The following is a 14,907-nucleotide window of genomic DNA, read 5'->3' as shown; positions in this document are numbered from 1 at the left end:
CGGTCGTGCCGGGTGTGCCAATGCAAGGGGAGAGGAGAGCTTCATGTGTGAAGAGAGAAGAGAGTGGTCAGTCCAAGAGAGAGAGGTAGTGAGAGTGATAGAGAGAGGTATGTTGGTAGAGATGATAGCATCCAAAGTTGGCCGCTATGTGCATGGAGCCAGAGGGTAAAATAGAGAGGGAGATAGAATCACATAGGTTGCAGAAGGGTCCTGAGGAATCAGGACAGTCCAGATGGATTTTGAGGTCACCCAGCAGGAGGAGTTGAGAGGAGGAGGAGAGTAGAGAGGAGGCCAGGTCAGCCCTTTCCGAGAGGAAGAGAGTGGACTGTCCTGCTGGACGATAGAAGGTGGGCATGAGGAGAGACGATTTAGGAGATAGTGAGAGCCTGCAGGCTAAGGGTTCAAAGAAGGAGGAGGCCTGAGTGGGGATGATAGACACAGGTATCCATTATGGGAAGATCAACGCCACTCCCCTTCCAGAACCCATGGGCCTGGGCACCGAGAGGATTTTGTATCCTTCAGGGAGGAGTGTGTCAAAGCTTGTGACAGAGCTCTCCTCGAACCATGTCTCGGTGATGGTGAGCATATCTAGATCCATGCGTTCAACGAGGTTGCAGATGTCAGACGAGTGTGTGTGAAGCATGACAACATGAAGCGGCTTGCCATCTTTGAAGGTCTCCTGCAAGGGGCCAGGGGATGGTTGTCCCCCCCAAGAGTGGCAAGAGAGCCAGCGGGATAGTTGAAGATAGCAGAGGGTCCAAGGCTGACAGGGGAGCCGGGACAGTGCGGCAGGGCAAGGGTGTCTGTGCAGAGAAGTAGGAGGGCACAGCAGGCAAGGGAGCCTGTGCAGAGGAGGGGTAAGGCACAGTAGTCAAGGGTGCTTGTACAGAGGAGAGGTCGGGCACAGAAGGCAAGGAAGCCTGTGCAGAGGAGGAGAAAGGCACAGCAGACAAGGGTGCCAGTGCAGAGGAGGGGGAAGACACAGCAGGCAAGGGAGCCTGTGCTGAGGAGGAGGAAGGCACAGCAGGCAAGGGAGCCTGTGCAGAGGAGAAGGAAGGCACTGCAGGCAAAGGAGCCTGTGCAGAGGAGGAGGAAGGCACAGCAGGCAAGGGAGCCTGTACAGAGGAGGAGGCAGGCACAGCAGTCAAGGGAGCCTGTGTAGAAGAGGAGGAAGGCACAGCAGGCAAGGGAGCCTGTGCAGACAATGATGCAGGCACAGCAGTCAGGGGTGCCTGTGCAGAGGAGGAGGAAGGCACAGCAGGCAAGGCAGCATGTGCAGAGGAGGAAGAAGGCACATCAGACAGGGGAGCCTGTGCAGTAAAGAAGCTGTTGGCAATGGGAATGAGTCACAGAGAGTGCAAGGCAGCTTGCAGAGTCACCAAAGAGCATGGGGCATCTTGAAGGTGGATGACTTGGGGCAGAAGTAATGTTTTTGCTGGCACAAAGGCAGCCACTAATTAGCAGTATTCACGTGACGGTCAAGTAGGGATGACAGAGTCATGAGGGTCAATGAATGCAAATGTAACAGCACAGTGCATTATCATTAAAAATAGCAGATGAGTTGGGCTTGGGGCACAGCCAGGCATGGACAGGGACAGACAGGGCCTTGAAGTGTGGCCCTACAGGTTGGGGCTGGCTTCCTCGCCTGGCAAGATAAAAAGTAAACGGGCCAATCAGCAGCCTTGTGTACAATGCTCCATTGCAACCCTCGGAGGCACTCTAGTGCTGAGGAAGAGGGTGGCCATTACAGAACACACACACAATGGCCTGACATGCAAAGCCTGATGGTGAAGGCGCAGCAACAATGATTGCAGTGTGCCACCACAAATAAACGTCCCACTCACCAACAAAGGTAGAATGCACAGCCGATCACGCTACCACTGGTCAGAAAAAATGTTGTAGAAGAATCAGATGGGTTCCTCCAGTGCGCCCAAGGTTGTGCTGAGGGCGGAGCATGGTAGAGCGGGGAGAATTGCGACCCACACGCTCTGGATGCAAAACGGGAAAAGGACATATATGTACAATTTTCAAATTACCAAATAGGTTTATTTTAGTAACCAACCACATTTTAGCAAGAGGGCTGCCTTCATATGCCATGGATGGGGTCATGATGTCATAGGGTTAGATCCAACAGTATCAACATATGCCGAAGCACTGTTATAGATATGCTACTTCAGCATTGTATGGCCAGTTACTTCCATATTATATCAGTTATAGCTGCATGCCCGGTATTGTCATTATATGCTAAGTAGAGCTCGTGCCTATAAATACACCTTTGGTCATTGAAATCTTGGGGCATGGGCTTTTTTATCTCATGTATACAAGCTATTAGATGAGGCTGGTTGAAATGTCTGTTTGGTCCTCCCATCAGCTGCCCAAGATCTGCATAATCTGAGTGTCATATCCCAGTATGCACTGAATAATCATTGTGAGAAGACCGGTTCTTTGGCACCTGCATTGAATTTCTTGGGCCTTCAAGGTGAATGAACACAAATGTATGTACCTGTGATGCCCATGTGATTTTGGGAGAGTTAAAGAAGCATGGTTTGGCCATACTAGTTGTATCCCTCCTTGGGGCAAATTTGAATTAAAAACTGCTGGTTATTCAGAGCACTACATCAAGGTACTCTTTGTTTATCTGTGCAGTAAGACAGCTCAGCGGGCTGAGTGCTTGCTACTGCAATATATGTTTGATCTGCAGGTCGCAGGTTTGCATCCCGTTAAGGCCAATTCAGTATTTCATTCTTCCAAGGTCGATAAAGGAGTACTTTGGTTGGGATGGTTAATGTATGTAAATTTGTTCTATGTACAGCGCTTAGGTGTAAGCGCTATATAAATAACAAATCATTATCTAACCAACCTAAATTCCAATTGGCAGTTGTGAACGAGACTTCGTTGTACATTATTGCAATCAGAAATTGTGGTCACAAAGTTTTGAGTGGATGAACAATTTGCCTGGGGAGCATTATCTGGTTTTAGATAAACAGACAGGTCGAATCCAGAGATCAGTTTGGCTCAGATCAGTTCAAGAAGAAATCTTTATTGAACAGCTCTGCAGGAGACAAAGCCCTCACCCTCAGAATTCAACAAAATGTTTATATATTGTGTTATGGTCATCTACATTGCCATACACTTTCAGTGAAAGATATTATGATCTCATCAAAGCAAAATCATTGACCCAATGGGGGTCATTCCGAGTAGGGCGCAAAGGGATACTGGGCACCGTTAAGGGCATCGGTGGCGGTAAACCCTTTGCTTTTACCAGGCGTTATGGACGGGATCCGCAAAGGGACTTCAGAGCTAATAACGGTACCATAATTTACGGTACCGTTATTAGCACCCTCCCCATTCCCATTGAGCCCTATGGGGGCTCAAATGGGAATGGGGATTGACATTTTCAATGGGGACTTACCGGTCCCGCAAAGGTCGGACTAGACCAGTAAGTCCCCATTGAACCAGGGCTGACACTGTACCGGTAATGGTAGCGCCATGACTAGCACCAACCTCGGAATGAGGGCCAATGACTGCCTTCGGTGTTCGATTTAGACCCAGGTCTCCAAGGATACACAGTTGCTGGAGAGAAAGCTAGCATCCCGGGCAAGCGGAGTACATCAATGGCTTTGAAGCCTGTCTTTTCAGGACTAGCAAAGTGCAGAGACATTATCCATTTACATCATCCCAAGGATCATGGCGTGAACCAGACTAAATTCTACATTCTTGGTGAGGGACTGTTTGTGATGACACCTGCTGCAGTACCTACGCGCCCCGTTAAATTAAAAGGGTTTGTCCATGAGAGTTGAGGTGATGTTAAAGATCTTGCGTCGCACCAGGTTTAGCTACTACGGAGACTTAGAGTCCCTCCACTCCGTTTGTGACAATATATAATGGTTGTGTTGAGCTATCCCTTGATAGTGCGCCGAAAAATAATGGAATGGCAAGTAGTGATGATTAATCAATTCCTGTTTATTTTTGTGATGTTAGAGCCTTTGTGGATGACACGTGTTTCGGCAGAGCTGCCTTTATCGAATCCAGGCTCATTAAATGAAAAGAAAATGAAAAGAAAATGCCATAAGGGAATTTGAAAACACACTAAGAAGAAAAAATATATACATATGTACGTATAGTCATCTGGCTGAGAAATACTACATACAGAAATATCTAAATTGAAATAGTGTAAAACATTGCTGAATTTATTGAAGAGACCCACTGCCTTTACAGGAGTATAATCACCTATTGCACCATTTGTAAAACGAATAAAAGAAGAAATTAACAGAAGGAAAATAAGGGTAAGCGATGAGTCTTGTGGTACATTATGTGAAAAGTTCAAAGCGAAAAAAGAGGGAGTTTAAGATCAGATAGTGCCCGAAGGGGACATAGGTCTACCTCTAAATGTGAGAGGAGTGAACAGGTTGGGAAAGAGTAGATAAACATGCACATGGCAGCTATTTAGTGACAGTGCAGGCGCTTTTTCTTACCTATATAGATAGCTCATAAGTCACTGCATAATGCATAAAGGTGCTGAAGTTCACAGGGATGAATCCCACCTAAGTATAAACATATAAACAAGTTGTTGGAAATGGACTCCAGGGATGTAGTGGAAACTTATTTGAACAAGTGTTTAAGTTTAAGTAAAAAAAAAAAACAAAAAAAAAAACAAAAAAAAAAAACCCTACGTAGTGCGCAGGCACGCAATATGTAAGAGTAAAACTAGGTCAGTCATATGTTATGTTTCAACAATATACATAATAGCTAACTGATGGTTCATAAAAGCAACCCGTGGTGACATAAATTGTAACGGCTTCAAAATGCTAACCGTGAAAAAAAAAAAAAAAACAAAAAAAAAAAAAAACGAACGAAAATACATAGTTCTGGAACACGTGCATTTTGGTAAAGCACACATGTGAGGTTTAAGGAAAGCATCAAGTCTCAGAGGGAAGCCCCTGTGCTTGCCCACACAAAAGAAAGGGTCCTACCTGATAAGTCCTCCGTATGTACGAGTGTCCTGTGTTTACCACATTGGGTGTAATGAATAAAAGGCAGAAAAGTCCTATGTCTGTTACTATTACTGGCGGCCATATTTTGGGAATGGGAAGCGTACTTGGGCTGCGCATAGTGCTTTATGTCCCATTTTGTGATGGGGTTGCCGCATTTTGAACTTGGAAACATATACTTAAGGTGTGGGATTAAGCATGAATATAGTCCTATAGATGCCTGTATTGATGTTAGGGAAATACATACAGAACACAAATTTGGTGCAAGTTAAATATATTGGATGTAGCATGATGAGATGAATTCGTGGCTGATCAAAACGAAAATGGGGTATTATGGGAAACGTAGTGTGCAACTGTTGGTGGTGTTTCCCGCATGAGAAAAGGGGGATTATGGGAGATGTAGTCAGACTTCAATGTTTAAAATTGAAGAATCATGGGCGAATACGTGACTGATCAAAACGAAATAGGGTATTATGGGAAACGTAGTGTGCAACTGTTGTTGGAGTTTTCTGCATGAAGAAAAAAAAAAAAAAAGGGGGGGGATTATGGGAAATGTAGTCAGACTTCAATATTTAAATTGAAGGATAGTGGGAGAAAGGAAGGCAGTTTTAACAAGAGAAATAAGTGAGAAATCAAAGGCGTATCAAGTTACATGATTAACACAACAAAGTAAATTACATATCGTAATATGTCAGAAGTAATTATAAAGTAATGCATATAGCAAATATAACAAGTTGCATAATTTTATAGAAAATGTATCATTTCATTGTCGGAGTTTAAACCCCACTCCACTGCTCGATGATGCCAAATCAGTCTTGCTTCGGCTCTTCTGAGAAAGAGTTCCTGGTTGCCTCCTCTTGTGGTAGTCTTGATTTTTTGTAGACCAATAAACTGAATGTCCAATTTATTGTCCATTTGATGCTTTGATTGCCAGTGTTGTGATAATGGCAAATTGCTGTCTTGACTTCCGATTACTGAAAGATGCTCTCTTATCCGAGTTCTTAGTTCACGAATGGTGGAACCAATGTATATCAATTGACATGTGCATTGAATTGCGTATACAACAGATTTAGATCGGCAATTAATTTGCTGTTTGATCAAAGTTTTTAAAAGGCCAAAACTCTAAAAATGTGTGTCAGCCCTTCTTTCTTACCAGAACAAGAACAAATTACCCAAGAAACATGGCTTAAACAACCAACTGGGTTTAGAAAATGTGGCTTCTGCAACATGTCTAAACATGCTCACTCACCAACAACTGTATTTACAGATGCAAAAGGGATAAAAACTTTGAACTAAGAAATCGGATAAGAGAGCATCTTTCAGTAATCGGAAGTCAAGACAGCAATTTGCCATTATCACAACACTGGCAATCAAAGCATCAAATGGACAATAAATTGGACATTCAGTTTATTGGTCTACAAAAAATCAAGACTACCACAAGAGGAGGCAACCAGGAACTCTTTCTCAGAAGAGCCGAAGCAAGACTGATTTGGCATCATCGAGCAGTGGAGTGGGGTTTAAACTCCGACAATGAAATGATACATTTTCTATAAAATTATGCAACTTGTTATATTTGCTATATGCATTACTTTATAATTACTTCTGACATACTACGATATGTAATTTACTTTGTTGTGTTAATCATGTAACTTGATACGCCTTTGATTTCTCACTTATTTCTCTTGTTAAAACTGCCTTCCTTTCTCCCACTATCCTTCAATTTAAATATTGAAGTCTGACTACATTTCCCATAATCCCCCCTTTTTTTTTTTTTTTTTTTCTTCATGCAGAAAACTCCAACAACAGTTGCACACTACGTTTCCCATAATACCCTATTTCGTTTTGATCAGTCACGTATTCGCCCATGATTCTTCAATTTTAAACATTGAAGTCTGACTACATCTCCCATAATCCCCCTTTTCTCATGCGGGAAACACCACCAACAGTTGCACACTACGTTTCCCATAATACCCCATTTTCGTTTTGATCAGCCACGAATTCATCTCATCATGCTACATCCAATTTATTTAACTTGCACCAAATTCGTGTTCTGTATGTATTTCTCTAACATCAATACAGGCACCTATAGGACTATATTCATGCTTAATCCCACACCTTAAGTATATGTTTCCAAGTTCAAAATGCGGCAACCCCATCACAAAATGGGACATAAACCACTATGCGCAGCCCAAGTACGCTTCCCATTCCCAAAATATGGCCGCCAGTAATAGTAACAGACATAGGACTTTTCTGCCTTTTATTCATTACACCCAATGTGGTAAACACAGGACACTCGTACATACGGAGGACTTCTTTGTATCAGGTAGGACCCTTTCTTTTGTGTGGGCAAGCACAGGGGCTTCCCTCTGAGGCTTGATGCTTTCCTTAAACCTCACATGTGTGCTTTACCAAAATGCACGTGTTCCAGAACTATGTATTTTCGTTCGGTTTTTTTTTTTTTTTTTTTTTTTTTTTTTTTTTTTTTCACGGTTAGCATTTTGAAGCCGTTACAATTTATGTCACCACGGGTTGCTTTTATGAACCATCAGTTAGCTATTATGTATATTGTTGAAACATAACATATGACTGACCTAGTTTTACTCTTACATATTGCCTGCCTGCGCACTACGTAGGGTTTTTTTTTTTGTTTTTTTTTTACTTAAACACTTGTTCAAATAAGTTGCCACTACATCCCTGGAGTCCATTTCCAACAACTTGTTTATATGTTTATACTTAGGTGGGATTCATCCCTGTGAACTTCAGCACCTTTATGCATTATGCAGTGACTTATGAGCTATCTATATAGGTAAGAAAAAGCGCCTGCACTGTCACTAAATAGCTGCCATGTGCATGTTTATCTACTCTTTCCCAACCTGTTCACTCCTCTCACATTTAGAGGTAGACCTATGTCCCCTTCGGGCACTATCTGATCTTAAACTCCCTCTTTTTTCGCTTTGAACTTTTCACATAATGTACCACAAGACTCATCGCTTACCCTTATTTTCCTTCTGTTAATTTCTTCTTTTATTCGTTTTACAAATGGTGCAATAGGTGATTATACTCCTGTAAAGGCAGTGGGTCTCTTCAATAAATTCAGCAATGTTTTACACTATTTCAATTTAGATATTTCTGTATGTAGTATTTCTCAGCCAGATGACTATACGTACATATGTATATATTTTTTCTTCTTAGTGTGTTTTCAAATTCCCTTATGGCATTTTCTTTTCATTTTCTTTTCATTTAATGAGCCTGGATTCGATAAAGGCAGCTCTGCCGAAACACGTGTCATCCACAAAGGCTCTAACATCACAAAAATAAACAGGAATTGATTAATCATCACTACTTGCCATTCCATTATTTTTCGGCGCACTATCAAGGGATAGCTCAACACAACCATTATATACAGACTAAATTCTAATTGTGAAAACTCAGCAGAATCTAAAAATATACAATGAAAACTTTTTTCTCTTCACTAACATTTATCGTATATAAAATCAAGATGGAGTCCATCTCAGTTCTTCAGAAAAAGTCCTAAGTGCTCGTATCATGATGTAATGAGAATTCTGTGTTTCCCTCATACGCCAGTTGCATCTGTTTTATTATTTGTGGGTATATGACAAGAACAGTTAGCAAAGTTGAATGGTTCTTTAGCTGAACTAATTGAGAAGTGTGCATGTTATCCTCACTTTCATGAGGAACCTGCTTAGTCTAAGCTATGTGGTCTCATTTGCTGAAGCCCCTTTCCTTATTTGCTCCTCTATTTTCTAAGAGCTATGATTGTTGGCCCGCGTTAATTTTCAAGCACTAATTCCTGCAGATGATAGCTGTGTTGATCTGAAAACAGCACACCGTGATATGATTCTAATATGTTGAATTTTGATTCTAAAAGTGAAAGCAAATGTAATACTAAACAAATTAATAAGGATGCTTTTCTGATGATGTGGGACTCTGAACCTGCTGTGGAGAATTGCAAAAAAAAGATTTTGACGTATACCTCACAAAATAAATAAAACATATTTGGTTCCAAACGTGTCTGTATTTGCGAGGTGGTGCAGCCCACAAGCACATTTCTCTCCATAATGAATATTTCTTTTTTTTGCAAGGGTTTCTGGCCTTTTGTTTCCGAATTCAGTTGCGCTATACTGATTATTTGCAATCTCTATTTTACCATTTTAAGTGAAGGCTGATTTGTAAATTCCTGCCGGGAGCACAACATTTTCTGATTGTAGGGTTATGAGGATCCCTGTAGACATGTCTTTCCTTGCTTGTGACAATGGGCCTCATTACGACCCTGGCATTAGAGGGTTAACAGCGCTGGTAGAGCTGCCAGCGCCGTTAACCCCTTACCGCCTCATTACGAACTCTGCTCGCGGGACCCGCTAAGGACGCCTGGTAAAACCAGGCGTCCTTAGCGGGTCCCGCGAGCAGCCCAGGATGCTCTAACAATGGGCCCATCATTAACGGGCCCGTTGTTAGCATTCTCCCCATTCCCATTGAGCCCTATGGGGGCTCAAATGGGAATGGGGATGTACCGGGTCCGGGTTCATTGAATGGGGAAATTCCAGGCCCTCCAAGGTCGGAATGGCTCGGTATTTCCCCATTCAAGTAACCCGGACCCAAGTTTGGAGGCATCCATGCCCTTATTAAGGGCATGGTTGCCTCCAAACTCGTAATGAGGCCTCATTACGAGTATGGAGGTAGCCATGGTGCTATTAATCTCCATACCGGGCTCCAATACCGGGTTCCTTCAATGAAGAATTACCGGGTCATTCTGACATTGGAGGACCCGGTAATTCCTCCTTGCAGGAACCCATCCCCATTCCCATTTGAGCTCCCATAGGAATGGGGAGGGAGTTAATAATGGCGCCGTCAATAACGGCCCGTTATTAGCTCCCTCTTCCCCTCTTGGGACCCGCTAAGGACGCCTGGATTTACCAGGCGCCCTAAGCAGGTCCCGCAAAGGGAACCTCATAATCGGCACTCCCGTAATGAAGGGTGCCGGTCCTCTACCCGCACCCTTGATTACGGGAGCGCCAGGGTTATAATGAGGCCCATAGTTGGAAGTTCATAGATGCATAATTGGTTGATATTTAAATTGATTAATTTAGTTCTATTTTATTGATAAATAGACCTTCTGGGCAGACCTGCATGAAAGGGGAAAGGCTGTGGGGAATCAATGTTATTGGAGATCCAGGTTCATGAAAAGAAATGTATTCAATACATTAAGCTTGTGCACACTTGGTGTGTGGTAGGTTGAAAATTCCCCCCCAATTGGAAGTTGCCCTATTACATCTTGTACACTACTTCACGACTGACTGGATTCTATGGATGGCTAAATGCAGTCAAGTGTAGGTCAAAGCACAAGCACAAGCAATGGGAAATCAGCCACGTCAGCAGCTCCATGGAAGTTTGACATTGCCTCACTCAGCTTGATCTTTCTAGAATCAGGCAATCTAGATTATTGCAACCAGCATTGCTAAATACAGCACATGTGGCTGTCAAGTCTATGGGAAAAAAAGAGTATCGACACTCTCGCCTGAACCACAGAAGCCGAATGAATTCGACCCTCCCCCCATGGTTGGCACAGGAAATAACATGGCAGCCAATGGAGGGAAGAGGGATTAGGGAATGGTTGTGGATAGGGATGAGAAAGTTAGGAAAACCGGACAGGTGTAGAGTACACGTAGTTGGAAAAGTATAGGGAAGTATAGGGAGCAACATATGTAACAAACTCTATTGGTACAACTCCTGACCTGGCTCCTAAACTCTATTTCGCCCTGTACATATTCAAATCCTACTCCTTACACATATCCAGAAAACATTAGACACGTAGCATAAACACATGAGGGTACACATATAACACTTATGAAACTATTCAGCAAGCAGTATGGCAACATACATGGGTGTTCTCCCCAATGAATGCACAAAACACATGGCCCGTTGGGCAAGCACACAGAGCATAACAAAACATAAACAGCATAATGACTGGTAATCTATTTGATATGATAGGTTATTTATAACGCGCTTAATACCCAGAGGTTTCTAAGTGTTGACCTGGGGATTGAACCTGTGGTGCTCCATGTGGTCTTGCTTCCAAAGCAAGCACGTTGGCCCTGAGCTATCTTCCCAAGACAATTTGGCTCTTGGTGGTGCTCTATGGGAGCACTGCGTGTCCTTGTAAGCACGTTTCCACATCCACAACTATACAAGTCCCTCCATTCCCTGCTGTGACACACACTCCACCCTTCCAACCCAACTTGCTCATTTATCGCATATCAAAACCCCACCGGGAGCCTTCCTCCAACAAAGCGTTGTCACCAAAAACTCAGTCCTTATCAAGGAATCATAAGTACTTTCCTCAACATAAGGCTTGTGAGCCCAGTAAGCATGACCGCCACTTAGCTTAATGTTGGAAGCCCCATGGGACTGTCCAGACCTGAAGATGAACCGCCACATCACGGAAGAGAAGACCAGTCACCGCTGCGGCCCGGAATGCCTCCTCCTGCTTTAGTCGTCCGGCATCACCGCTGCTCCAACCTGCTTCATCCTCGCCAAATGCTGCATACGCCCATGCAAACGCTCAATAATCTGCACGTGAGCACGGACGGCCGGAGTCTAAATAGTCTCCACCTCATTACGCGCAGCTGAATGTGACATGTGTACCAGGACTACTGAGCCTTCCCAATGCTGCTGGGAAATGTAGTCTTCCCTTATTCCTGCTAAATCCTTAGCTTCTTCCATGCCCAATGTCTCCCCTTCTGCCCCAACCCCAAATCCTGACAGTGGGTCCTTTCACTGTGCCCTTTGAAGTAAAATGATGCCTGCCTTGCTTTTCCCAGTCCTGGGAATAGATTTCATAGCGTTCTACTAGTAGTCAAATGTCTTTTCCCCAAGAAGTGATTATGGAGAGCACTGCCAGTTCTATTGGGAATCTTGTCTTCAACATATGCAAGACACATTGCAAAGCACTATTCCGTATGAATTTATCTCCTGTTAATCTTCTGTTCCTAGATGAGTCAAAAAGATCATTCACAAAATTCCGGGTTTCACCCTCCATATATAGACAAATCCTAACATGGAATGAGTCCCTTTTAAAGCCTTTTGATAAAAACCTAAACATGACTCTGTTTTAGAGTGTCCCTTCTTTGCAGTGTCATATCCAGATTCATTGATTTGCAGAGAGTCAGGGTGGGAGGGGTTAAGCAGGAAGTAAAGTACAGTATGTTTCAAGCTGAGCTGTCCAAAGTATTTTTCCTGTTTGTTTCTGACCTCTTGGTATCTCTGGACCTCCTCCCTCCACTCTCTGTCCTAGATCAAAATGATCTTAATGCTAATGTTCCACTTCCTGTATTTCCTCTTTCACCTGCAGCTCCCCTTGACACGCCTATTCCCATCCCTATCCCAGAGAAAGTCAGGGTCCCTACCTCGGAGAGGTGTCATAATCCCCATTAACAATAGATTAGGTATTCTGGATGTACCAAGGCCATGTGTTGCAGGAGCAGCTTCAAATGCAATAGTCTACAGAAGATGTCTGTTTGTAGGCAAGTGTGGAAATCCAGAATGGCTGATCAAGTATGGCAGCATATCTATTATTGGCTGGTTACATGAATACACTCATGAATCACTATATCTATCATGTAATTCCTTGTTCTAGTGGACAGTAGCTCTGTCACCAGATTCATGAGGTTACCAAATAACACTTTCGCTGGGGTACTTTTCAGTGAGTCGACACAATGCAGTTAGGATCAGTTTAGCTTAAGCAGTGTGTTTGTCATTTCATACCTTGCTTTCTTTTAGCTTCCAATATGTCATTTGGCAGGTGAGGGGCATCACTATTTCCTTAGCACCACCAGAGTTTTTCCAAAGGAAACCCATATGAGATACTGAGATTCAGCCCATCCTTGTGCACATTTGAATTACATGATACTTTCTCTGGCTAACACCATATCAGATGCTGTTCTATTTGGAAACAGTGGAAGTATAAGAAGCTCATCTCTATGAGTGATAGTGATCATGTTACCCACTCACAGGGTCTGACACCAGCTCAGGTGTAACCACTGATGGTACTTTTTCAGCACAAAACATATGTGGAATGTTTGTTTGTTAACAGCATCACTTTCCAACAGAGATACCACCTTCATTTTGCATGAAAATACTCATTGTAAACATCAGAATTGTACACCGTTGCAGATGACATTCTGTCACAGTTCTTCCCACATTGCTATGAAATGTCACATGCTCTTATGTCATGCCAGGCGGTCATTAGGAGTCTCTCCACCTATAAGAAAAAGTCTCAGAGGTAGTATTCAAAATAAAATGGCGCACTCAGTACAGCCATTGAATGCACTGTCCTACCTGCAAAAAATTGTAATACTTTGCAGTCAACAAATATTTTCAATCATCAAAGTAAGATTGCCCAGTCAGTTACAGCTAGAGGTATAAATCTGCTTCTGCATCTAAAGACACTTTTTATGCAAGTAACACAAATGATGTCTCATGGCAAAACAATGATTCCCCAAAAACTATAATCTATGTTTGCAACTAAAACATTTATAAGACTACTAAAACCACAATGTCTGATTTTTCTTGGCCAACTTCAACAAGCTCAGACTCCCAGCAACATGCAAGATCACATCTTCATAGTCTCCTTACTTGACTTCTCTGTACTCTCTGACGATGCTTCTCCATATGACCAGTCACTCATTCATTTTACCATCTCCATCCCCCTTCCCCTCTTGCTACCACCTTCTTGACCATTTTCGCAAAAATGTCAAGCCTAACTCCATTCCCACCAAGTGTATTATTTGTGTTATTATTGCCTTCTGCCAATGGCTTTTGCGTTCAATGAGCTCCGATGATCTTATGACTAGAATCAACTGATATTATAAGGAAAACTAGAAATCTTAACTTCAATTAGATGATTAGGAAACTAGCAGTGCCTACCTTCACTTGTTTTTCTGTATTATTCACCTCAAACTATGAAACAGCTTACACCTATCACCAACTCTCACCTATCTTTCCTGTTGTGATGTAGTCGCATGTTTGGAGATTTGGCTGGCCCTCATCATTTTGGGTCTTACATCAATGTGGCTTCGTAGACTCTGGCTCATATGGTTGTGTCTACAAGACCGGAGATCAGGTGACCAGTTACGGCTACCAGGAATATTGGGCCACTGACAAGATGATAGATTTCATCACTGAAGCACAAGACCAAAGAGCTATAGGAGGCATGAAGAAGGGACTATGGAGGAGAAGGTGAACCAGTACGAAGGCCCTGGTAGCACCAGCCTCCTGAGCTTCTGGGAAGGATCTGAGTCAGATGTATAACAGAGTGGGCTAGCCCATAAGAAGGATGAAGTAGTGAAATGCGGGCATTGCATTCCAGAGTAGTCTATCAAGGAACATCAGCATGAATCAAAGTACAAAGTGGGACTGCACAAAGGCAACTGTAACAGGATAACTCATAGAGCAGGCCCAGAAAGAAAACAGGCACGCAGAAGATCCTAAGAACCCAGAGAGAAAGGGGTTGGATGGCAGTGGCAGGCAGACACATTCACAGGGGGAAGCAGTGGCCTGTGGGAAGAGAAAGGGAGAGTTAGGGAAAGACATAGTTTGCAGATATTAAGGGAGAGAAGTAAGGACTAGAAATGAAGCATGAAGCAAGGAAGAGAACACAAGTATAAGCATAAACTACACCATAGAATGCCAGTAGAAAGAGGATATGTTGGTGCAGACAATCCTAAGATCATAAGTCATGTATGGGACAAGGTCTCATTACCCAGTCTAAACATTCGGCCCGCAGACAGTCTAACCATTAACTAGGTGCAAAGGTCGGGAAGACTCGGTTACAAGTTGGAAACACAGTCCACCATTTTAGGACACAGAATTACATATGAACAGAAATCAAAATGTCGGA

Source organism: Ambystoma mexicanum, chromosome 1p (genome assembly GCF_040938575.1).
Source record: "Ambystoma mexicanum isolate Mex_15411 chromosome 1p, UKY_AmexF1_1, whole genome shotgun sequence".
Classification (NCBI taxonomy): Eukaryota; Metazoa; Chordata; class Amphibia; order Caudata; family Ambystomatidae; genus Ambystoma; species Ambystoma mexicanum.
Note: the sequence above shows the minus strand (reverse complement) of the source record.